The sequence below is a fragment of the Desmodus rotundus genome, chromosome 1, assembly GCF_022682495.2.
Source record: "Desmodus rotundus isolate HL8 chromosome 1, HLdesRot8A.1, whole genome shotgun sequence".
NCBI lineage: Eukaryota > Metazoa > Chordata > Mammalia > Chiroptera > Phyllostomidae > Desmodus > Desmodus rotundus.
Window position 1 is genome coordinate 124,711,672 of NC_071387.1, and position 23,833 is coordinate 124,735,504.

A 23,833-nucleotide genomic window follows, 5' to 3' on the forward strand; every position below is an offset into this window, starting at 1 on the left:
AGCTGGGTAGAGGTGGGATGCAGTGAGTAACTATTACACATAAACCGTGATTGTCCAATTATGATCATTGCAGAGTCTAGGTGATATGTACATCAGACTTATTATACCATGCTATTTCTGTGAATATTTGAATATTTCCATAATGAATAGTAAAATATACAACAGATTAAAAAGACAAACCAAGGCCTCTGAATTAACAGCTTGCAATGCCAAGCCCTATTGTAATGGGGTCCAGAACTTGGGGTATCCAGGAATATAGGATAACCCCACCCCCACAAGTCTGGCCGGGGGATGGGACACGTGGAGCAGGGCCATTGAGAGTTATTTTGCACAGCAGAAACAGCAGACTAGTCTTCATATCTATATGCAAAAATTTTGCATATCAACAAGCAAGCTAGGGAGATGGGAGTGACTCTGACCTGAGATGTAATTGGGAGGCAGCTCCCTGTGGTTACAGCACCTGCATGAGAGCTTGGGCATGGTTCACTCCAGGCCACGGAGCCACACCTGCCCGGACTAACCATGGCAGCCAAGAAAGGCTGAAAAATGTGGGAGTACTGGCAGGTGTAGCCGATTATGGGAGGAGTCAGAAATGGGGTCATGGAGGAAGTTCCAGGCTGGGATTTAAACAAAAAGGCAGGCCACCATGAGGCAATGGGGACAGTGCAGAACTATGTGGAACAGCAGACAATGCGGGGACAATGTGAGACCATGAAGAAAGAAAATGGGTGAAAGGATGCTCGCTGTTGGGCCATGAAGAGGGGCGGTGTGGTTTTGGATTTAGAACTGGAGATCCCGGGGGCGACACAGCTGATGGTGCTGGGAACTGGGGGAGACCTGCCTGAGCACGGATTACTGGGAGGAACCAGGAGTCTAGGTGAGCTACAACGTCTATTTCTTTTTCCTGAGATATAGTACCCCTGACGTGGCCTGGCTGGGCAAAGCTGGGGAAGGCAAGGCTCTGTGTGTGTGTGTGTGTGTGTGTGTGTGTTTTAAGGGACTTTGATATTTTTAATGGTGACATTCCACCATTACTCTAAACCTGTATAACTTTTGAATAAATAGTTCCTTTCCTTGTTACCAAACTCTGGCATTGCAAGCCACAATTCCTAAGGGCAGCAGGCAAAGAACCATAGCACAGAAAGACCCTGGGGGAGGAGGCTTGTTTCAGTAACATTATCTGGGCTCCCCCACAGGTTCATTCAGTGCCACTGTGACTTGCAAATCACAGTGAATCAGCAAAGGTAAGTGTGCACAGGCAAGTCCAGCCAGCCCTGTACACAGAGTTGTTTCTGATTAAACTTAATCAACTATAGTAATTTACATTTGATAGTTGGACATTTCTGGAACATTTCAAAGGAAAGTTTTTCTAATGGCATTTATAGCTTATTGCTCTGAGGTGCCATATGCCCTTCTCCTGTGCCCCAAGAGCAAAACTGGTTCTCAATTTGGGCATGTCTTTTATTTGTTTTATTTTTTTAATTTCAAATGGTCATATTCCTATTTTAAATTTAATTGGCTTGCATAACAAGTCTAATTTTCTAAACTTTCATGTACTTATCTAAATTTTCAAAGTAAATTAGATATAATTCATATTTCATCTTAATCATGTTTCTCTTTGAAAAATAAAATTTCATGGCTCTGTGGAACAATTTTTTTCTCAGGAATTTACAAAATAGCTAATGGGGAAGTGTTTTTTAAAACTTCATAAATTTGCAATAACCAGAATATTCCAAAATACTTTACAGATTAGGATTTGACCAATTTCGATCTCAGAAGTCTGAGGCAAGGCATAATTACAAGATGGTGCTTTGCCTTGTTCTAGTCATCATATGTTCTAAAAAAGAATAGACTGAAAAATAAGTTGAACATAAAAATCATTAATAATTAATGTGTTTAGTTAAGAGAAGTAAGTTAATGGTAGGAATTATTTAACTACAGCCAATCAAGCTGGCGTCTTCCATCAGGCAAACATACAGTTAAGTACCTTTTTAAAAAATTAGCTGATTTACTCATGTATATAAAAAGTGTCATCAAGGAAGAAATTTCCTCATATACCAAGGACGCCTTTAACAATTTCTATCATCTAAAGATCATCTGCATGCAAGTACAAATTGGTATAACCACTTCTCTACTAAAGCTGGAAACATAGATATCTTATTACCAATTAATTCTACTCCTAAGTATATACCCAACAGAAATGAATACATTTATGCACCAAAACACATGTACTAATGTTGACAGTAGCACTAAGCTGGAAAATACCCAGGTGGCCATTATCTGTAGGCTAGATGAATAAATTACGAAAAGTTCTCACAGCCTCAAGAACAGAACCCTCTGGTATAAATCATTAACCTCACTATTACTAATCTCACTGTTTTCAGTAAACAATCCTGTCAAAGTGGTACAGACTCTGCAAATTCTGACCCATGATACAAAGCAACACCCATAATGTTTCATGCTTTTGCCATGAAGTCAGTGCTGTTGATATACATTTCTTAACTTGTTAGGAGAGAGTCCAATTCTAGGCCTGCTGGAATTAACCCACGGAGTACACCAGTTTAGCTCATTTTAAGTCTATCCCATATTGCCTCCTGAAATGAATACTGTTGAGGAAATCTTAGGGTTGCCATATCATGTTCAGGAAATCCCTGGTAACTTATAAGTCTGTAAACCATGCATTGCAATACATTAAATCACTGACAACCTGGATAAATTTAGTACTCTTTGTTTCCAAATGATTGAGCAGAAAAGACCCTGAAGCAATAGGATATGGGGTTAGGTGAGGAAATGGGGAAAGTTCTGGACACAGAGGGAGGCACTGTCCATTGTGACCCTAACCCACAGATGTAGAGTGGACACTCTAGAAGCCTATAGAATGTAGGAGCTGCACATGGAGTCTCTACTACTGGGTTTTGTTTCACTCTCTATAAGCTTGTTCTACATATTGGTTCTTTACCCAAAATAAACTTTCAAAAAATAACACCTATTCTCTTAAATACATGTGTATGCAAATATGTATACATATATTCTTAATTATATGCACATTATACCATCCAGGTCACTCAAAACTATGCCATTCTTTTGATGGACTAATTTAACTTGTCCAAAAGAAATTTGAAGAAGTTTCTAATTTTCACAACTACCTGTTTAGATATTGGAAAGATACACAAAAATATTTGCTTCCTTTTGCTTATTATAACACTTATTTTGTCTTTTGGGGGGTCAAAATGAGTGTGTCTTCAGTATTTTTAGGATTATTAAAGTAATATATGTTAATTATTAAACACAGAGTACAAAAAATTAAAAAGTCATCCTAGTTTAAGAGGGCAAAATTCATTCATTGAAATTTGTTTTCTCCCCAAACCTCACTGAAACCAGAGTAAAGACATTTTTAAAGAACATAACCCACAAAGAAAGGGTGAAGAGGAGAGGAAGCAATACAACATTGAATACTGCAAACGAGATGGGGGTGTAGTAACTAATTTAGTGGATGGAAGAAAGCTAAATCCCCTGCTAATAGAGAAAATTGTGAAATGTCTTTGTGTGTGCCACAGAATCCTTGTACACTCAGGAACTGGCAACATTTGATACCTCTGGAACTGAAGAAGAATTGGGAAGGGGACTGTAACTAAAAAGACTGTGGGAAAACTGAGAAGCAGTAGATCAATAAGTAGATCCTCTAATCACTGTCGCTGGGCAACTTCCCTTCCTTCATCACAGCAAAAATTTGGGGATTTAATTTCTCAGGCTCTCTGGCTGGAGGGAAGTGGTGCACAGTTGACAGCATAGGTATCTATCCTTAATTTTAAACTGTGTTTCTACAGTCATTCCCAATTCTGAAATTAATAATGGCAGCTTTACTTCTACAATTCCATCAACCAGGTTTTTCCCCCAAGCAAAATACTAGAAGGCTCTTCTCTAGACAATCTGTCCAGCCCTAACAGAAAACTGATGAAAATTGTCATTACAAGTTGCCCTCACAATAGCCCACCAAAGTCACACTACAATAAAGCATAATATCAACAAACCTCACAAAGAGGGGACAGGATATCTTAATCATTAGCAGAAAACCAAAGATGACCAGACATCTAAGGAAAAGCTCTAACCTAGCATCTAGAATCCAAACAAACATACAGATAGAATGACTTTGAGACACTATAACAGAAGAAAACCTTTATCATTTTTTAGCATTTTTGAAAAGATGAAAGAAGATACTGCAATACAAACTGGGTTACTTATTTTAAAAATGTAGAATACAAAAAGCTCATGAAAATTAAAAGACATAATGGCAGAAATAAAAACCAAATAGAAGTATTAATAGGTCAAGAAGAAGAAACGTTTTTCAGAAAGTAGAACAAAAAAACAAGAAATGGAAAATATCTATGAAAAGATAAAAGAATTAGAAGAAGTATCAGATGCAGCATCCAAACAATAGGTTTCCCAAAAAAATATTTTAAAAAAAGAGAACAGAGAACGTGAAGGGAAAAAATGACCAATAAAATCATTCAACATGAATTGCCAGATACTGAGCATCCAGCACCAAGGATCAAAATGCTTATGCCAAGGCATAACTTGGTTTTTCAGAACACTAGTGACCTAAAGAAAATTCTACATGTTTCTCGTAGAGAAAGGGGTAATGGGGAAGAATGAATCACCTAGACAGTATGAGGAATCAGTTGGCTTTGGACTCCTCAATAGCAACCCTGAAAGCAAAAAGACCCTGAAGAAATGCCTCAAAACTCTAATGGATAATGATTTCCAAAATAGTATTCTATACCCAGCTAAAGTATCAATTAAGTATGGAGATTAGATAAAGAAATTTTCAGACTTAAAATATCTTTAAAAAATGTATATCCCTCACACCCTTTCACAAAAATATACTAGAGGATGTGTGCTAAAAAAGCAGGAAGAGTAAACAAGCCAGCAAACAAAAAACATTAGCATCAGGAAACAGAGGACTCAACCCAGGAGAGAGGCAAAGAGGCAAGAAAAATCCTCAATATAGCAGGGTCCAGCAGAAATAATGCCCCTTTTTTATTGCTAAATCATAAGCATGTAATTCTGTAACATAACAATATCACACTTAAGCATAGCACACTACATTTTAGGTGAAATATTCAAATTAAAACTATAAGTTATTACACTCATATTATTACCCTACCAACCACACTCAAGCAGGTATTACTTCTGCGGGACCCTGTAGGAAAGAGATCCCAGAGTGGCAGCTGTGCAAAGGGGATATATGCAGCCACCCAGGCTGGAGTAATGTCACCCAAGAGGTAGATGTACAAGGGTTCTATTCATATAATTCTATTTACCTGGTGACAGAGTGCCTGGGTAAGGCTGACACAGATTATCTGCATGTCTTGTCTTATGTGCTGGTGAAGTTCCTGCTCTCCCCTAAATGCCCGGTAGCCTGAAGCAAGCAAGTTCACTATTTTCATCTCCACAGAAATACTCTATCTTCAGATGAACCTAAGACTTAAAAAGTAGTCATGGTGACCTTAAAAGAATAAAACAGAAAACAGTCTACTCTCTCTGACCACATTTCTATTGGGCATTCAGTGCTAGATACCTTGAATAATAGTGTGAGCCCTGTTTGTTCAGGACTCAATTAGAACCTTGTAGACTGACTTTTCTGAGAAAAGACTCCTGGAAAATATAAAGATGCCTGAAGCCAATGAATCTGACTGTTCATTTTATCTTCTCTTGGGAGTCTTCACCTAAAGGTAATAGATTTGTGTGTGCAACTCAGGTTTTCCAGACCGAGCAATAAATTACTCAGATAAAATACACAGAAAGTATATCACCTTTTAAAGCAAAGGAATGAGTCAGGCAAAAGACAAATAGTGACTACCTGGAAAAAGGGAAGTGGGATGAGAGCAGATGCACTTGAGAGGAATATATTGGTAGCCGGGGTGGGCAAAGTCTTTCTGTAAATATATAAGTGTGTGTGTACTGTGTATATATGTATATGGTGTATATGTATATGTACATATGTGTGCATTATACACTTTTATGTTTATATTTTACAATAAAAAGCTAAAACAAGTGACAATAATCCAACCACATGGATATAATTCCTTTCACCATAGTCTTTTTATGTAAGATTCTGTGTGTTCTATATGATATTTAAATTGTTTTCATTTTATTTTTTATTTTTCCATTTTACAACGTATTTCAGACATCTTTCAAGTCAAACTATGTCTACCCCCTTTAATACAGTACATTAATGTTCCATAACTTATTTAAGCATCCTTAGTAAGCAACTTTCCATCTTAAAGTTTTTCTCCTCCTGAAATGGACCAAGTATATCTGTCCCTTTCCATCTGCTAAGAAATCCAGCAACCACCAAAAAGATGAGATTATAAAGCACTGAGAACTGGCTAGAAGGTGAGCGCTCTGGAGATGGCACTTTTTGCTGAGAGAGTTGACTATTAGTGTTTTTTTAATTGTGGTTTTATGTCCACACATTTTAGTATTCCATTTTTTTTATTTTTATTTTTGGTTAAAAGTGTTGAGGTTATATAATCCTAATTGCAAACAGTTACTAACTCTCTTAGAAGAAAATAAAAATCTATTACATTCTCTTTATTTTTAATTAATATTTGTGATATTAAAACCATAAGAAATGTCTAAATAAAACAGGTTAGGATCTCCCTGTCACCATCGCCACTTCTATAACTTTATATTTCTACTACCATCCCACTCACAGGTAATTAGTGACAACAGTTTGCTATACATCCTTCCACATATTTCGCTAAGATATTTTCTCTTAAAAGAAGAGAAGCTATTTGCAGTACAGCTTGTTCCACACAGCCTCTCTGGAGACTTCTCAGCATCAGAGATAATGAGAAGCTTGATGTCAGCTGACACGACTGCAGAAACAAAGGGACTGTGTAATAATCTTGTTCTTGGAAGTGCCAGTGATTCTTTCCACTTCCTTTATATATCCATCTACCCAAATCACTACGCAACTGTGCCGCGTTCTGTTAATAGATCCACGGGGCCCAATTCCATTGACAGAGACCATTTGAATGCATTCAGGAAGTATTTTCCAGGCAACTGAGATTCCAGAATCCTGGGAACCCAATTTCTTCCCAGCCTATTCAGAAGAGGTGGCGACTACCATCGACTCCCATGCCTAGGCTGGCTTCAAATCAAACAGTCTCTTCAGAAACACAGATACCTTTAACTGACCATCAGGGCCTGACACAAAGCACAGCATTCACAGGAAGACATCAATCTGTACTTTTTGCCAAAGCAGCACAATGCCCTTCTTGAGTACTTGTTACAGAGGGACTGAGAAAACACTTGAAGCCCAGAATCATGTGCATAACCCCAGTTCAAACCTCTTCCCACCCCATGCCTTCTCTTGTTACCAAAGCCCACCGCCTCCTCCTCCCTTCCTTCCTGTAGTTTAATAAAAGGGGTTAATGGCTTACAAGAAGTGGAGAATCAAAAACAGACCTAAAAATCCTGCCAAATGACAAAAGAATTAAGCTGGATCTAAGATTCTCAAACATCAATGAGGATCACACAGGCAGTGATTGCAAAAAAATCATACACAATTCTTCTCTTTATAGATCAAGTAGAAAGAAAATACCACAAGCTGATGTGGGTCAGGTCCTGACTTTTTAAGGTTACTTCCTGAATCCTAACTTATTCCATGTTTGGAAACTACATAGTGAGCAGAATTAGTCACAAAGCACTCCTACTGTGGAATTTGTTGAACAAAAACCTAAATGTTTTTAATGAAGTTATAAAATTGTATAAACTTATTTTCTAAAACTAAATGCAATTAACCATTTTAAAGACATTTACCCATTTTTTTAAAAAGACATACAAGAACATATGTCATTTTTTATTCATTTGTCACAGCTTTCATATGGTACCATTTTATTTCTATTACTACTATAATCAGATTGTGTTTTGCTAGTATTTTATCATGATTTCTATGAATGGATTATTAATTATTTCTATTGCTGCCTTAGATTTATTGAATGTCACCACAGTAATATCCTTTGGTGCCATGTGAAATATGAAGCTATTAACAAATAATCAAGTGAGAAATGAGTTAAAAAAAATCTTTTTCTGTAGTCGTTCCTCTATTTCAGGGTGTTATTTTCATTGATCAATAAATAGAACACAGCTTTGCCCTCATGCAATGAAAATGAATGCACTAGATTGTTTATTGGTGGCTGGCTATCCTTTTTCTATCAAATTGGAAAGTTGAAGTTTCCATTTCATTTATTCAGCATTTTTTTTTTCAAAATAGGTCTTCTGTAGAAAAAACACAAGACAGTTCTCGGGACCATAATAATCAGATCTATTTGAATTACATTCCAGTCCTCTGACAGGAGATGAAAGAAGCTTCTCTCTTCTACAACTCCAAGCTCTGTGAGGATAGGGATCATGTTTTAGTCACTACGAATACCTAGAAGAGTTCTTGGCGTATCATAAGCAGCTAATAATTGTGTGAAAAAATAAATAAAACTAAATAAATGAATTAATTAGCATTAAAGATATTACAAACTAACAATATAACCCTTATCAGAAATGGATAGGTTTGTTATAAGATATGGCTATCTGAATCAATGTAATATTGTATGACTCTAATGGATTTATTTATTCATTCCTTTGTTATAAAGAGAATAAATGTTTTTCCCCACAAGACTATAGTTGCCACTGCCTTGTCTATGGCATAGAATCATTTGTACAAGTAGGAAAATAGTCTCTATCTTTTCCTTTGGAAGTAACAGAAATGGTGAATGCAGAAAATGTTGGTAACCTGCCTCCATACTAAAGAGAAGTAGTAAGGGCAAAGGCAGACATTCTACCTGCCAGAATGCCTCAGAAACCAGGAGGAATAGAGAGCTCTTGACATATTTCATGGAAGAAACCAATTTCATTGGAATATCAAAGCCATTTGGACTAATGAGCATGATGTATATTTAGTTAGTCATATTAGTGGTAAGCCAGGCAAGTAAATGAATGATATGATGACATTATGCACAGAGTATCGGAAGGGAGTAGGAGCTCCTAGCCCAGAAATTTTAGGGTTTAGGATTACGGAAGTATCCCCAAAAATGTTGATAACGAGCTGGGCCCAGAAGCCTAAGAGCAAGGTGAAAGTCAGTGGCAGATTTAAGGTGGTAAAGGACACGTTAGAGTCTCTGAGGCCAGAGAAAGCCTTGGACACCTGGGAAAATGTGAGTTTCTCAGTCAACTGGACCAGAGTTTGTAAAACTGATGATGTTATTGATCAGGGTGAGGCATGGATGGCCTTGATCATCACACCAACAAGCATAGATTATCCAAAATGGATAAATGAGGGATTCTAAATTAGAACATGTTATGATCAATTTGCAACAAAGAGAAAAATTATGTTAAGAATATATTGGCAAGGGGCAAAATGTGGGCAGATAAATTAGTTTAGGAAGTTAATACAGTTATATAGATAATAAGTTCCGAGGACCTCAACAGATGTCCATTGCTAACAAAAATCCTTTAAAAACTTATCCTTTTATTTGCAACATTTCTCTCTATTCTTCTCTCCCTTTCTTAGGAGGGGTCAGTCGTATATTTGACCATGTGTTTATATATGTGACCGAATATATGCACCATGGGACTCCCACTTCGGGGGCTATCCACACCCCTCAAACTGCTAGCCAGCCAGTAACTGGAATGCACTGTCTATGCACAAAATCAAATTCTGCATCTAACTAAACCCGCTACAACTTCAAAACTCCATCCCAAACCGTATTGCAGGGCAGACCCAGTACATAATGAGAGAGCACTGTGAACTGTCTGATGTGAAAACATGAAATGGGGAGTCTGTTTAGCTTTTTCCATTAGTAGTAGATACTACTAATTTTATAATTGCTCCAAATTAGCATTTGAAATAAAATAACTCAATTTATTCAGGGTCAGAAAAATAAGAATTTATTTTGTTTAATCATTTAGTTGATCCTTGAACAAGTCTAGATATAAACTATACCAAAATCTATATAATACCATAGTCTATATGATAAGATGACCTGCATATCATTACTGTAGATGTGGCTTCATAGTACAGAAAGATATTTCATAAAATAAAATAAAGTAATAAAAAGCCAAATAGTGAACATTATAAAATACTTGTTTTATTTAGTATATAAATTTGTAGCATGCATAAAATAAAATCCTGTTCTTAAATTAAACAAACAGTAAGACTTAAAACTGGTTTCTGAAATGTTTTTGTTATGCCTTTAATTAAAAAACAAGTTTTTTACACTTAAAAAGTTTCTTCAAATTCTGTCCAGAGGGAGAAAGAGGGCTCCTACATTTTTCCATTTGGTATAATCTCAACGAAAAATGGATGTTTATTCTCAAATAGCATGTAGTTTAGTGGCATTTCCCATGAAGAAATACAAAACATAACTCTTAATAGAATTATTCAACAAGTTAATGGAGGTCAAACTGAACAATGGTCACTATGCCTGGAAGCAGAAATAATAACTGCTGCTGTGAAATAGGTTCTAGCTATTGTTTTTCTTCTCTTAAGGACGGAGGTTTATAATCATGTTTGATATTATTCTGTGTGTAAAATGTGTAACAGAAGGGAGCAATAGAGAATGAGGAAGAGCTAGAAAGTCACTGATTCTCCAGCATGCTACCCAAGTTAAAACACAGATGCTTTAGATTGCCTACATATAAAATAATAGTTATAAAGGGATTATTTTCTCAGATAATCAATGCCAAAAGAGGGAATTAATTTAGTATTTCCCTAAGTACTACATGAAGTTAGGAAAATGGGGGCAGGGGAGCAGGCAATATAAAGAGAAAAATTTTAAGGAGAGGAGAGGATGAAAAGGAGAGTAGGAAAAAAAACAGCATCTTATGCAATGAAAAAAAGGAAGAAAATAACTGAAAGGCAGAAAGTCCAATTTTAAGTACCATTTTCTTCCCAACAAAGCTCTACATGTTCTAAGTAGAAATGTTTGTTATTGCTTGTCTTTTCTAGGAAAATAAGAGTGAGACCATTGAATAAAACAAAACCATTTTGCCTTACCTGTATTCTATAAATTTTGTAAAAATATTTAAAAAGCTATTTAGAAAAATATATAAGCTATTTAAAATACATTAAAATATGCTTCTATACATAAAGTACACATAGCACGTTACACGAGAAAAACATGTCACACTGAAGCACTGTCGTAATTCATCCTTGGTACGTCTCATATTTTCAGGACTCTATAAATTAGGTTATCTTATAGAAACAAATAAAGGAACACTGGAAATTATTTCAAGCATGATTTTTAATGAATCAATTATTTGAGAGGTACTTTAGCAATCAATATAAAATAAATAATAATTCAAAATTATATTGAAGTGTTCTGAACTGGAATACATTCCAACAACTTGGCAACATTCTGCTTTTGCAATCTGCTTTTCATCTCTCTAAAAAATAAATTGCTTTGGCATAAACAATATTTCAGTAACTGACAGAGTTGGCAGCTCGGCTGAAGACAGCAGGGATATTAGCAACCATGACTGATAGCAAAATTGGGGGTTGCAAGAGAGGAAAAAGTATACATTCAAATTTAAGGGATAGCTGTTGTATTTCAGATTCTTTTCAAAAATGAGGGATGACATTTTGAGGCCACCATTGATTAAAAAGATATATCTGCAAGGGAGCCTTTCACCTCTGAAGTCTTCAGAGAAAGGACTTGGAGAAGCAGTGGCCTGACCCTTCCTGCTGGGGGCAATCATCGTGCCTGTGGCCAAATTCCTCTAAACTGGGTTCAGCCACTGGGTGGCATGGCTACTTAGTGAATGAAGCTGAGGACTGAGTCCTATGGCATGAAATGCCAGTATGAAACCTCAAATCCACCAGAGCGGAGCTGGGAGAGCACGTTGATAATAACTGGATGAGTTTTCCTCACCAATTTCCTCTATGCTGTATTTACTGGGATAGCCTATTAAATATTGCCTTCCATTCACTTAATTCTATAACAAAACCTATTCTAAAAATAAAAATTTAAAAAAACCCATATTTCCAAGGCTGCTTTCTGAAAACATTTTTCTCAGGAATTTTTATTATGTGCCATGTCTTGAAAAAGAGGTAATCTACTTATTAAATGGAAGAGTGAAAAGCAATATATTTCCCCATCTCCCAAAGGAAAGTACTCCTTTCTAAAAGTTAGTCATTATCTACGATTTGACTTAAAAGGAAATGTTCGAATTCATTCTGTGTAGCAGAGACTACTTCTTGTCCCTGAATACCCAGTCTCCCCTCCTTCTTCTTATTAGTTACCCCTGAGTTTAACTGAAAGTATGGCACCCACTCACACATTCCCAGCTTCCCTTACAGTTCGTGCAGCCTGTGACTACACTTTGTCTTTTGTGATGGAACGAAAGTGATGGGTACAACTTCTTGGAGCTTGCGTCCTTGTTCCCCTCTCCTCTCCCTGCTCTTCATTCTTCAAAATGAGCAGCCAGCTCAGGTAGGGAGACCATTAGCCTGGTTATCCAGGACACTCTCATTTGCTCCTCTTGCTCAGGGTATTATGGTCGCCCTAATCTCAGACCATTAGAAGGAAACTCTATTGAGGGTGGCCAAACTACAAAACAGAAAAAGCCACTACTATTTTAGCCTTTGTTAGAGCAGCCGAAAGGGCAGACAACATAAAAATTCAGAAATCCTTGTTAAATTTCAAAATAAGACAATTATTTCCTCCAAGATATCTAAGATCTAGTGAATTGTTGAAGATTGAAACAATTTTAATCCAAGAAGGATTTTTTTAAATGCTAGGAAAGATGAAAGCAAGCAAGCAAGCAAGCAAGCTAGTGGTTGAAGGTGGTCAAAAAAAAAAAAAAAAAACCCAAAAAGGTAGTTTGTTTTTTTTTTTCCTTGAGGAAATGCAAGAAGGCTTCTTAGATGAGGTGCATTTAACCTGAGCCTTTCATAATACATTTGAATAGTTTTTCAAAAGGCATCAAGAAGATTCTAGGTAAATAGATCAGTATTAGCAAAGATAGAAACCTTGAGATGTGAATGACATTTTCAAGAAATGAAACAACAGAGTATCAGGTGGGTAGGATGTGGGAAAAGCTGAAACAAGCATTGTAACTGGGATCCAGTTCTAAAGAAATGTGAATACTATTCTGAGAAATTTGGAGTTTATTCTTAAGCCACTGAAAGTTTCCCTGAACCTTCCCAGGAGATGGCAGAATGAAATCAAAAGATATCATAACCTCCATATTCAGAGGACATATGGACATTAACTGATTAGATATAGTTAATGAGGAGAAATAATGATATCTGGTGGAATATTTTCTTGTTTTTTAATGTTCACCCAAGGATATGATTTTTTGTTGTTGTTGTTGTTTTAATTGATTTTGAGAGAGAGAGAGAGAGAGAGAGAGAGAGAGAGAGAAACATTAATCAGTTGCCTCCTGTTCAGGCCCCAACTGATCAAACCCACAACCTAGGTATGTGCCCCGACTGAAGATTGAACCCTCAACCTTTTTGGTATATGGGACGATGCTCCAGTCAACTAAGCCACTTGGCCAGGGCCCTGGTGGAATATTTTCTAAATAATTGTTCTCCACCCATTTTCTTTCTTCTCCTACTTCATTAACATAAACACACCAAGATTCCCCAGGGGCTGGGAAAAAGAAAGAGTATTATCCATCAGAGCCAAGGCACTGATTGGTCCCTGAGAAATGGGCCTTGCACTGCAACCACCCCCAAAACTCCCAGGAAATTCTGTGGGATCTAAAAGTAAAAGGACCAGCAGACTCTGTGCTAAGTAGAAGAATGCAGGAAATCCTCAGATGACAAAAACACTGTGGTGTTGCAAAACTGACAAGTCCTTGGTCACCTGTAAGAGTTCATCAGGACTCAGCATGGGCAGGAGATCTGAATGACCCCCATAGGCCCAAAGCTGTAGAGCAGTAGCAGAAAAGGTGCACAAATAAGAGCCTTTCAAACAAAAACCTGGGACTCTGTCAGGTAACTTGCTTCTTCCAGTGACCAAGGACTAGACAGAAGATGCTATGACTGCAGATGTCAGCACTGACAGGTGGCACGATGGGTCACATGGATGCACCCCACCAACAGCAACACTCAAGGCACTATGGAAGCCTTCTCAAACTTAGGTTCAACTCAGCACAAAAGGTAGCGGAAACTCTAATCAGGACAATTTTCTGTCACTGAAGAGAAATAGTTGCTAAAAATAGAAATTAAGTTCAGTTGTAGAAAGTTAAATAACAAACAAGTGCTGGTGAGGATGTGGAGAAAAGGGAACCCTAGTGCACTGTTGGTGGGAATGCAGACTGGTGCAGCTACTGTGGAAAACAGTATGGAATTTCCTCAGAAAACTAAAAATGGAACTGCCTTTTGATCCAGCAATACCACTGCTGGTACTATACCCTAAGAATCCTGAATCACCAATTCAAAAGAATCTATACACCCCAATATTCATAGCAGCACAATTTACAATAGCCAAGTGCTAGAAACATCCTAAGTGTCCATCAGTAAATGAGTGGATCAAAAAACTGTGGTACATTTACACAGTGGAATTCTATGCAGCAGAAAGAAGGAGCTCCTACCCTTCGTGACAGCATGGATGGAACTGGAGAATTCTATGCTAAGTGAAATAAGCCAGGTGGTGAAAGAAAAATACCATATGATCTCACCTGTAAGTGGAACCTAATCAACAAAACAAACAAGTGAGCAAAATATAACCAGAGACATGGGAATAACAAACAAAATGGCAGTTACCAGAGGGGAAGGGGGAGAGGGATAAGGGGGAAAGAAGGGGAAGGGTCATAAATGAACATGTATAAAGAACCCATAGACAAAGACAAACGGAGGGTAGGATTGAGTGTGAGAGATGGGGTTGGGTAGGGCAGGGGAGAGTAATGGGGGGAAATGGGGACAACTGTAATTGAACAATAATTTTTAAAAAACTTTTGCTCATCTGTGTTTTAAGAATGATGGGCAGTATCAGATCAGCATATAACATCTCTCTAAAATGTCTCACCCAGAATACTTGAAAAGATGCTACTAGAACTGTGATAGGTAACACAGATGGAGAAGGAAATTACTTACCACAATTTTTAAAATTTCTGCCTCAACTGATGATGAGAATCATTTTATTAAGAAATTACTCTTGTTAATTTCTTTATTTCTTCATGAAGGACCATTGATTAAATTGTCTCATATATTTTCTATAAATCAAGTTAAATGAAAAAGTGAACTAAATTATTTAATAAATTAAAATATCAAAATTGAATTGCAAGTTATAGGGAAACTTAAAATTAAGTTTAAAGGAGAGCAAATTAAATGAAATACCAAATGTAATTCAAAATTAAAATTTATCCTTGCCAACTAAATGTCTACTTTTAATTAAATGTTTTCTGCAACAAATATTGCAACAAAGTTGTTTTATAATCTCAATATAAAATTTTAACACTAATAATTAAAGCTTATGAACTAGCATGGAATCGAACCATCATTTACAATATAATTTTACTGTATTGTAAAATATACTTCATGTGCCAAATCAGCTTAACAAGTAATTTTGAGGAAATTGAAGGGGAACATGGAAATGGGTTGGAAGGGGAGAAGAGGAAGAAAAAGGAAGGAGGAGGAAAGGGAAGAGGGGAAGAAGAGGAAAAATGAAAAAGAAAAAGGAGGAAAGAAAAACAGAATCTCTGCCATCTTAATGTGACTTTAGCAATAAAGACAATTTTGTCCAAATTCTGTATGCGCATTAACGTATGCTACCCAGTGAGCATGTCAGTGAGCATGACATACCTTATGTCAGTGAGCATGCCCAGTTTAGCAATGTCCTGGACCTCCAAACGAAATAAGAGAGAGGAAAGTCAGCAAAGAGGAAGATGAAAGGGAAACCCCACATAGAAACATCACAACTGTTGGATCCCTCAGGACCTGAAGGAGGTAGGAGTGGAAGCACATGCTTCAAACAGATCAATATGTAGAAAATGCAGTGGGGTGGTGGGGGGAGGGGAATGACCGGTAACCTCTGGGCACAGGTGTTCCTTGTGTTCCTAGTTATTGCCTCACAGTGGCCTATGAAACACTCTACCTATTCCCACCTGTTTTATCAATAGCAGAGTGATTGTGAGACTTGTTTTTATCTTTTAATCACTGAACATGTAATGTTTAAACTCTGGCTACTTAAAAAAATTAAAAGTAAAATTCATTGATCTCAAGTGTTTTCCATTTGCTGGCCCTCAATAAAAACTAGTGTGCAATTAAACAAATTGTTCTTTTTTTTAGAGGGCTGAAAAATGTTAAGTCCCTACTCTCAGTAATTACAGTATAATATAAAGTGAGCATATTTACATCAGAATTAAAATCTGGTTTGCAGTTACTTTGAAATTGTACACCTTTTCCCTCTTACTGGACCACGTGATTTACTTTCAGCAAGTTCATGAACATAATTTTAAATAAGAGGCATTGCCACACTCAGTAAGATATTTAATCTATTTTAATTAGGGCTATTTTGCAGAGCAAAGTTTAAGTTTATTAATTTCCCTATAAATAATATCAAAGACAGATATTTTACTGTGGTTATGTGAATTCATCATGCAACTACACCATAATTATTTGGGAAAAAAAGAACAGAAGATGTGATTCAAAATAAAAGACAAGGGTAAAAACACAGCACCTGATTCATTTGTGAGAAAATATTCAATGTCAGTGATTGGCCCCAGAAACTTAAAAAACTATAAATAAATTAATTAATTAATATATGTATATATAAGATATATATTTATAAAATCAGGTTCCTTTTTCCATTAAAATAATTTATGAGAGAAAAATATATATATTTGTGAGAGAACTCCATATAAAATCTGTGAATCCTGAGATGCCAAAATATTAGGATTAGATTGAACCACATGGAAGTGCAGTATTTGATCATTTCTGACCTGTACAAGGGAAACTTCATGTGATTTACCTAATAATTACCTTCTGAAACACAAAAGCAAAATATACATAACATACATACCCCATTCAATTAAAAATACGAATTCTATATTTCAAGTGTCCCTAATAATCCCATTTACCCAAAGGGCCTCTTCCTGAATTATCAGAGCTGTGTTAATGAATGAGAAAAGTAGTTTCATAAGAAGTCTTCCCCAGAACCATCCCTATTTTTAAGATAAGCTACCAGAGGGAAGAGGCTGAATACAGCCGTGATGACATGTGGTCAACAAGAGAGCTCATTACAACTATCAACTAGTGAAGTCCCAGCCCCCATAATGTCATGTCATAGCGGCAGTAATGGCGTAGCCATGATAATGCCCTAGGCTGTCCTGAGGTCCTAGCACCATGCATTACTCAGGTGTTTGTGGCGATGCTGGTGTAAATAAGCCTACTGGTGCTGCCAGTCCCGTAAAAGTCTAGCACACACAACTGCAGGAGTAGGCTACACCATCCAGCTTTGTGCGAGTGCACACCATGATGTTCGAGTAACGACACATCTCTGAGAACGGTCCCACAATTAAGTGGCACATGACTGTAGTTAAAATGTAAATAAAAAGGAACATCTGCATTCTCACGTATTTCTGGGGAATTCAACATGCTCGTAAGAAAAAGATGTTAGAATTTCTCCAGATCCTAATATAGAATTCCCCCCTAAAATGTGGTTCTGACCTCTCGGGATAAACTAAAGGAAAAAAAAGAAATTACATTTATTGGAGTCATCTTGATAAAAGAAGAAAGCTTCCTAGGGGGAAAAAAAACTCTTGGAAGAAACAAAGTAATAGAAAATGCAAACCAGACCATCCGGATCCTCCTTCCCCAGAACCTTATAGGATCAGTCTTTTCTCGCTCATCTGTAACAGCAAAGCTCCAAAGGGGAGATCGCTATTGGAAAGGAGGAGATCTTGTAACATTATACAACTGACGCCCCTAAAAATGTCCTGCTTCATCTATCTTCCCAATAAGTCCAGCAACATTTGGAGAAACACATCAAGCACCAGGGCTCTATGGGGCCTCTTCTTCCTGGCTTTGTGGTGTTGGGCAGCTTAAAGAGGTGTGAGGACTTCCTCGAATTTCCAAGTATTAGGATCTATGGATCTTTATGCTGATATCTTTCAGTTGACTGAGTTGTTGTCAGTCTTGTGATAAGCATTTAAAAGCTCAGAGTGTTTTGCTTTCAAGAACATTGGAACAATTAGTATGATAACTAAAACCTTAAGAAATTATTTATTCTAAATCTCTTCTGAATTAGCAAATGCTCCTTAGAGCTGGGAGATATATCTCCTCTTCATATTAGCACTTTTGCTGAACCCCTTTTAAAATGCATTTGTACTTTCTTACCTTCTTAAGTTATTCAACCATTGGCCCACACGGTGAGGGACCCAGCACTGTGGATAAGCTTGAATTGGAATCAGACTATAAGAGCTGTGTAATCTTAGAACATTACTTATTATCTCAGAGTCTCAGGTTTCTATCTCTAAGCATCTATCTCTTTGTTGAGTGGCAAAAATGTGATAATGTATCCACAGCGAATCAATGCCAAGAACCTAGGTTCTCAATAAATGAGTTATTTTCATTCCTTCTTCTCCTCTAACCCAAACCCTGCCTATGCCTACTCTCCCCAACTAATCTGCAGCTGTGAAACAGACCTTAAGTGTTTGATATTTACAAAGGGCTTTTGCACCCACTCCCGCTTTATCCCCTTCCCCAGATTACTCTATTACCTCTGGCTTTCTAATTCATCATCCAGGCATCTCTAGTAGGAATGGCAATTATCTGGCCTCAACCTACTATCCTCTTCAACCCATTTACACCATATGAGGAATTTGGACCAGGAAAAAAGAAAACAGAAAGCCTGTCTCAGCCTAACAGAAACAGTTGGGAAATGTAGTTCCAGAGATAAGGGAGACTTTCAGAGCTCTTTGGTTTACCCAGATTCATTCCCTCTTCCTTTTCTGCTATACACAGAATCTACTTCACCCCAGGACTGGTTTACCTTAGTCGCAGGAAGGTTTTCAGAAGCAACGGGTTGCAGGCTTTCTTGGCACATGCAAAGGAGAGAGGGAGACTCTCTTTCAGTCTTGAAACAAAACTTGAGTTGCGTGTAATTAGGTTAAGTTAGGTCACATGGATACTCACTACTAATGGAAGTCACCTGTGAAATGCAGAGGCGGTGTAAGATCAGATTATTGGAAACAGATCGCAAGTAAAATGGAATTACCTTGATTGGATAAAACTAATTAATATCTATTTTTGGAGTCAAGATGAGTTACAAGCACTAACTGGGAAAGGGCAGACTCCTGGCCACCTGTGGGCTCTGCTAGACTAGAACAGGGGTGTCAAACTCATTTTCACCGGGGGCCACATCAGCCTCCCGGTTGCCTTCCAAGGGCCGAATGTAATTTTAGGACTGTATAAATGTAACTACTCCTTAACAGATAAGCGAGAGCTCGGCACTGTCATGGGGTAGAAACAAGGTGCCGGCCAGATAAAACAAGGTGGAGGGCCGGATTAGGCCCTGCGGCCTTGTGTTTGCCACCTGTGACTTGGATTATTGTTGATAACACAGCCAGTGTTTGTTAAGAAAGGAAAGAGTCCTCTAAGTTCCCAAAGCTTCACTTCATTAAATCAAAAGCAAGGAGGTCTGAGCATAAAGCTTGACTGGAAGCCATTGTGTAGAGAGGCAGGTAGTACACAAAGGGGGAAATACCTCCCTGTGTAAATGGTCCTTTTAGGATTGAGAGCAAGAGGACGGAGAGAGAAAGCAGGTAAAGGTTAAATTGTTTACTCAGCTTCCCATATATACCTCCACATCTTGGTCTGAAAATACACAATAATAATATCAGAAACAATCAGGAAATTTTAGCCCAAGCAGAGGACTTGTATCTTACTGCCTCAAGAATAATTTAGAAAAGTATCAAATGCCTTAGGAAAGACACCAAACGAGAACAGCAACAGCAAAATAAAAATTGCAGTGTAACGTAACGAAGCAGAGAGAGGCAACCAGAAGTGATATGTATCGAACACTGGCATTCAGGTGTTCCTTGTACTCCAAAGATAATGCAGAGGATAGCTGAGGGTGCGGGCTGTGAGTTCACCTGAGGACTGGCAGCACGGCAGGTGGGTAGGGGGAGGAGCCACCCAGTGAAGGACAAAGTAACCCTATAGTGGAAGACCACGGGGCAGATTGCCCAAACCAAAAATGAAATGAGACCCACAGCAGGCCCAAGAAATAGCAGTGCTGCCTTCCTCAACCCCACCCCTTCCCTGCAGTGAGCCAGTCCAGTCCGTCAGAGGTAGGAGTGGTGGGCAGTGGAGGTGACCAGTGCAGTTTCAAACACGTCATTTAAGTCAAGCAGTTTACCAAAAATACCAAGGGACTGTCACCTCCATGTTTACCCTGCTCCCCTGTCTTAGAAATCACTACGTGGCTGGCCGTGCCTACCTCTGCTGCTCCACCCCATCTGCCCTCCCTCATGCTCACTGAGCTCCCGGACACCGGTCTAAATTCCTTTTCCTGACTTACGCTGAATGAAATCTCTTCAAGGGGAATGAAATCCTCTTTAGGTGGCCGGCTTCTCCCATCATTCAGGGCTCCATTTCTTGTTTTGTTTTCTTTTTTGTAAAGATGTATTTCAAACCAAACCATCATGCATTATGGTAAAACCTTTGAAGTATTTCCATTAACCTTCAGGAAAAAGAACTCAAAGATGCCCTCTATCACCATTATTATTTTACTTTTTCTAAAAGTACTAGCCTATGCAATAGTCAAGAGAAATAAAACATAAATATTGGCAAAATATAGACATGATTATAATATGCATTTGACATAATGATATACATAGAAAGTACAAGAAAATTTTAAAAACTATTAGAAGTGATAGAAAATTAAGTATTGTGGTTGGCAAACGGAACAATAACATTCATATCCATAAGGAGTAACCATATAAAAAATGTAGTGGGAATTCTCCGAGAAGATTACAGATTAAATAAAAAACAATTTTTGTTTCTCCTGAACTTCACCAAAACCATAGATAGCAAAGGGAATTTTTCTTAAGGTCATAAACTCATAGGGGTGGGGAGCAACAGAGAGAAAATACCGGTAGCAGTATGAAAGCTGTAACACAAATGGACAAGTGATAACCCACTCAAGAAAGCCAAATCTCGAATCAATGGGGAAAACTGAGAATGTACCCAATCTATATAATCCTTAAATGGCACGACAGCATAAAATACAGAACAATCTACTTCTGGTCATATATCTGTTGGATGTCAGAACCTGCTGGGGTTTTTTTTTCAAACAGTTTATTGGTTGAGCATTACATACGGTAATGCTCACCAGACTGAAGTGTACAATTCAATGCTTTTTTAGTTACTCTCAGAGCTGTGCAGCCATCATCATAACCAAATTTTGGAACATTTTAATTATTGCAGATCTCAGTCTAAATGGCACCTCCTTACAGATGTCCTCCTGATTATTCCCAGTAGACCCAGACCCCATTATCTCCTGCTTCTTCAAGCGCTAGTAATGAATGGCAGTGGCTTTAGTTAGCTGGCGGCTTCCTGGTTTACTGTCGGCCCTTCCTACTAGACTGTAAGCTCCGTAAAGAAGGAATTTGTCTCTCTTGATTGTCTTTGTAGTCACAGGGTAGCACAGCACATGGCCTGGCACATAATATGTAATCACTAAAAACAGTTACTGGTGAATGAACCTGTAAGACATAACGACAGCAGAAAATGAGCCTGCGGCATGATGGGGACCTGCTGTCAAGAGCAATACTATATAGCACTAAAGAGGAACAGCAAGAGGAGGGCACTGAGCAGATAACCCAGTTGCCCACCTGGTGTGTGGAAGATGAACCAACCCTAAGAGACTGAGTAAACCCTTCCGGTTCTTGGACAGGTAGGACGAGTGGGACTAGAAGGCCTCAAGAAAATAGTACCACTAGTAGCAGTGGGCCCATCTCATTCAATTAATTGAAAAAAATACAATATGATTGTATATGCAGCTCATGCTATCGAATTGCTCATATTGTTTACACTAACACTAAAATATACAGAGTAAATGTTCCTTTAATGCATCAACTCCGTATCTGGTAGTATTAATCAGATTCTGTGTACAGGGTAGGAGCTAGCATTTCTATCCCCATTCTGCCACTTATTACCTATGTGACTTTGAGCAAGTTACTTAAATGCTTTGTGCTTTAATTTGTCCATTTGTAAAGGAGACATATTACTAGTTCCTCTACCTTAAGAGCTGCTGTGAGTATTAAGTGAAAATTATCAGAAAACTGTCATCAATGCCTTGTAAGAGTTACTAAGGAGCTGCAGAAGTAGTCGTTGGCATCACTGTAGTGGAGGCAGAGGTGGTGGTACTGGTATAAAAAGTACTAGGCAGTAGTAAAATGATAAAAGTGCAGCCAACCCATCATGCCCGTTTTATGAGGCAGGACAGTCAGATTTAGCTCAGTGTCAAGCAGTGTCAAATACAAAGTACCAAATTAATGTTGAATTGACTTGTGCTCACAATGTTTCCTATCACACTGCAAGGTGATTTGACACAATTGATTTCTCCTCAAGAACTGAGTGAATCATCAGGGTTGTAGTCCCTGTCATTGGCAAACTGATTCCAAGTAAGTCATCAACTTTGGCCCAGAGAGTGTCAGAAGGCAGCCGTATTCCCGTGCACATGGATGTATATGTGTCAGAAATGATACGCATTGGACTGTGACTCCACAGGAAGCACAGCAACTGGCCCCAAAGCCCTGGGAACCTGCCCCCTACTGCAGGGCAAGGAAAGCAGAACCCAGGTTGGAGCCCTCCTCTCCAGGAGCTGGGTGATCATGACAGCTGGGGGCAGAGGGGTGCCCACAGTACTGCCTCTCTGAGCAGGGGAGGGGCCCTAGGGACCTTAGCCCAGCCCCCAGATTCACCACCAGCACCAGGAAACCCTTGGCACCAACTAACTCCAGGTGTTGCAAGAACATGAGACCATTATTCTTTTAGGAAGCAAAGGGGAAAATAGTGGACATTCCTGAAAGAATAAGCCATAGTATTCATAAATCAAGGGAATCACTTCTTTTGAGGAGTAACCAGTTTTTGTTTATTAACAATACCATCAATTCTTCCTCTTCAAAGATGAATGAAACAAGCCTTCATTTAGCTTTTTGATTGACTTCACAATTGGCTCGTCCAGTGGTATCTACTGTCCATGTGTATCATCTACAGAAACTGTAAGGCAGAGTGAGAAGTGGTTTTACTCTATGATCTGCATCAAAATCAGCTTCAGAATCAGGCCAAGCCCCCGGGTCCAAAAAGCAAGGAGACCAGTTATTTAATTATCAAAAGAGAGTTCTCCAAAAGAAGAGATTTTCAGCATAAACAAGGGTGAGTTAAAAGAGAATGTATTATTTTTTAAAAATAGCCTAAAGTATTATATTTATGAAATAAAACACACATCTAGTGAGCATTCTGTCAACAGTAAATAGGACAAAGTTAAACATTCAAGGTAATCACAGAGCAGAATTATACAACTTACACCGTTAGGAAACAAGTAATGAAGGAGGTAATGGTAACTACCTCTTATAAGAGGCCTGATCCTTCCGAAATAAGCTCGGTGTCAAGCAGTGTCTAGTTCTTCCTAAAAAAAAATAAAGTTTCAGGCACGTGAAGGACAGGAAAAGTCCTCCAAGTCTCTCCTGTGGTTTGTGCTCACAGACATAATTAATTAAGATCATCAGGGCACACCCTCATCCAATATAACTGGTGTCCTTATTAAAAGAGGGAAATTCGGGCACAGACACATGAATAAGAATGAAATGTAGCAAT

At 38.1% G+C, this 23,833-nt stretch overlaps 1 long non-coding RNA gene across 1 annotated transcript in view; it reads left to right on the forward strand.

Moving 5' to 3' along the window:
• The first annotated feature begins 591 nt into the window (after positions 1-591).
• LOC139440279 (uncharacterized) overlaps positions 592-23,833 on the forward strand; it is a 28,790-nt gene continuing 5,548 nt past the window's right edge. The window contains exon 1 of the long non-coding RNA XR_011650374.1: positions 592-877. This is a non-coding gene — a long non-coding RNA (uncharacterized lncRNA). The remainder of the gene's footprint in view (positions 878-23,833) is intronic.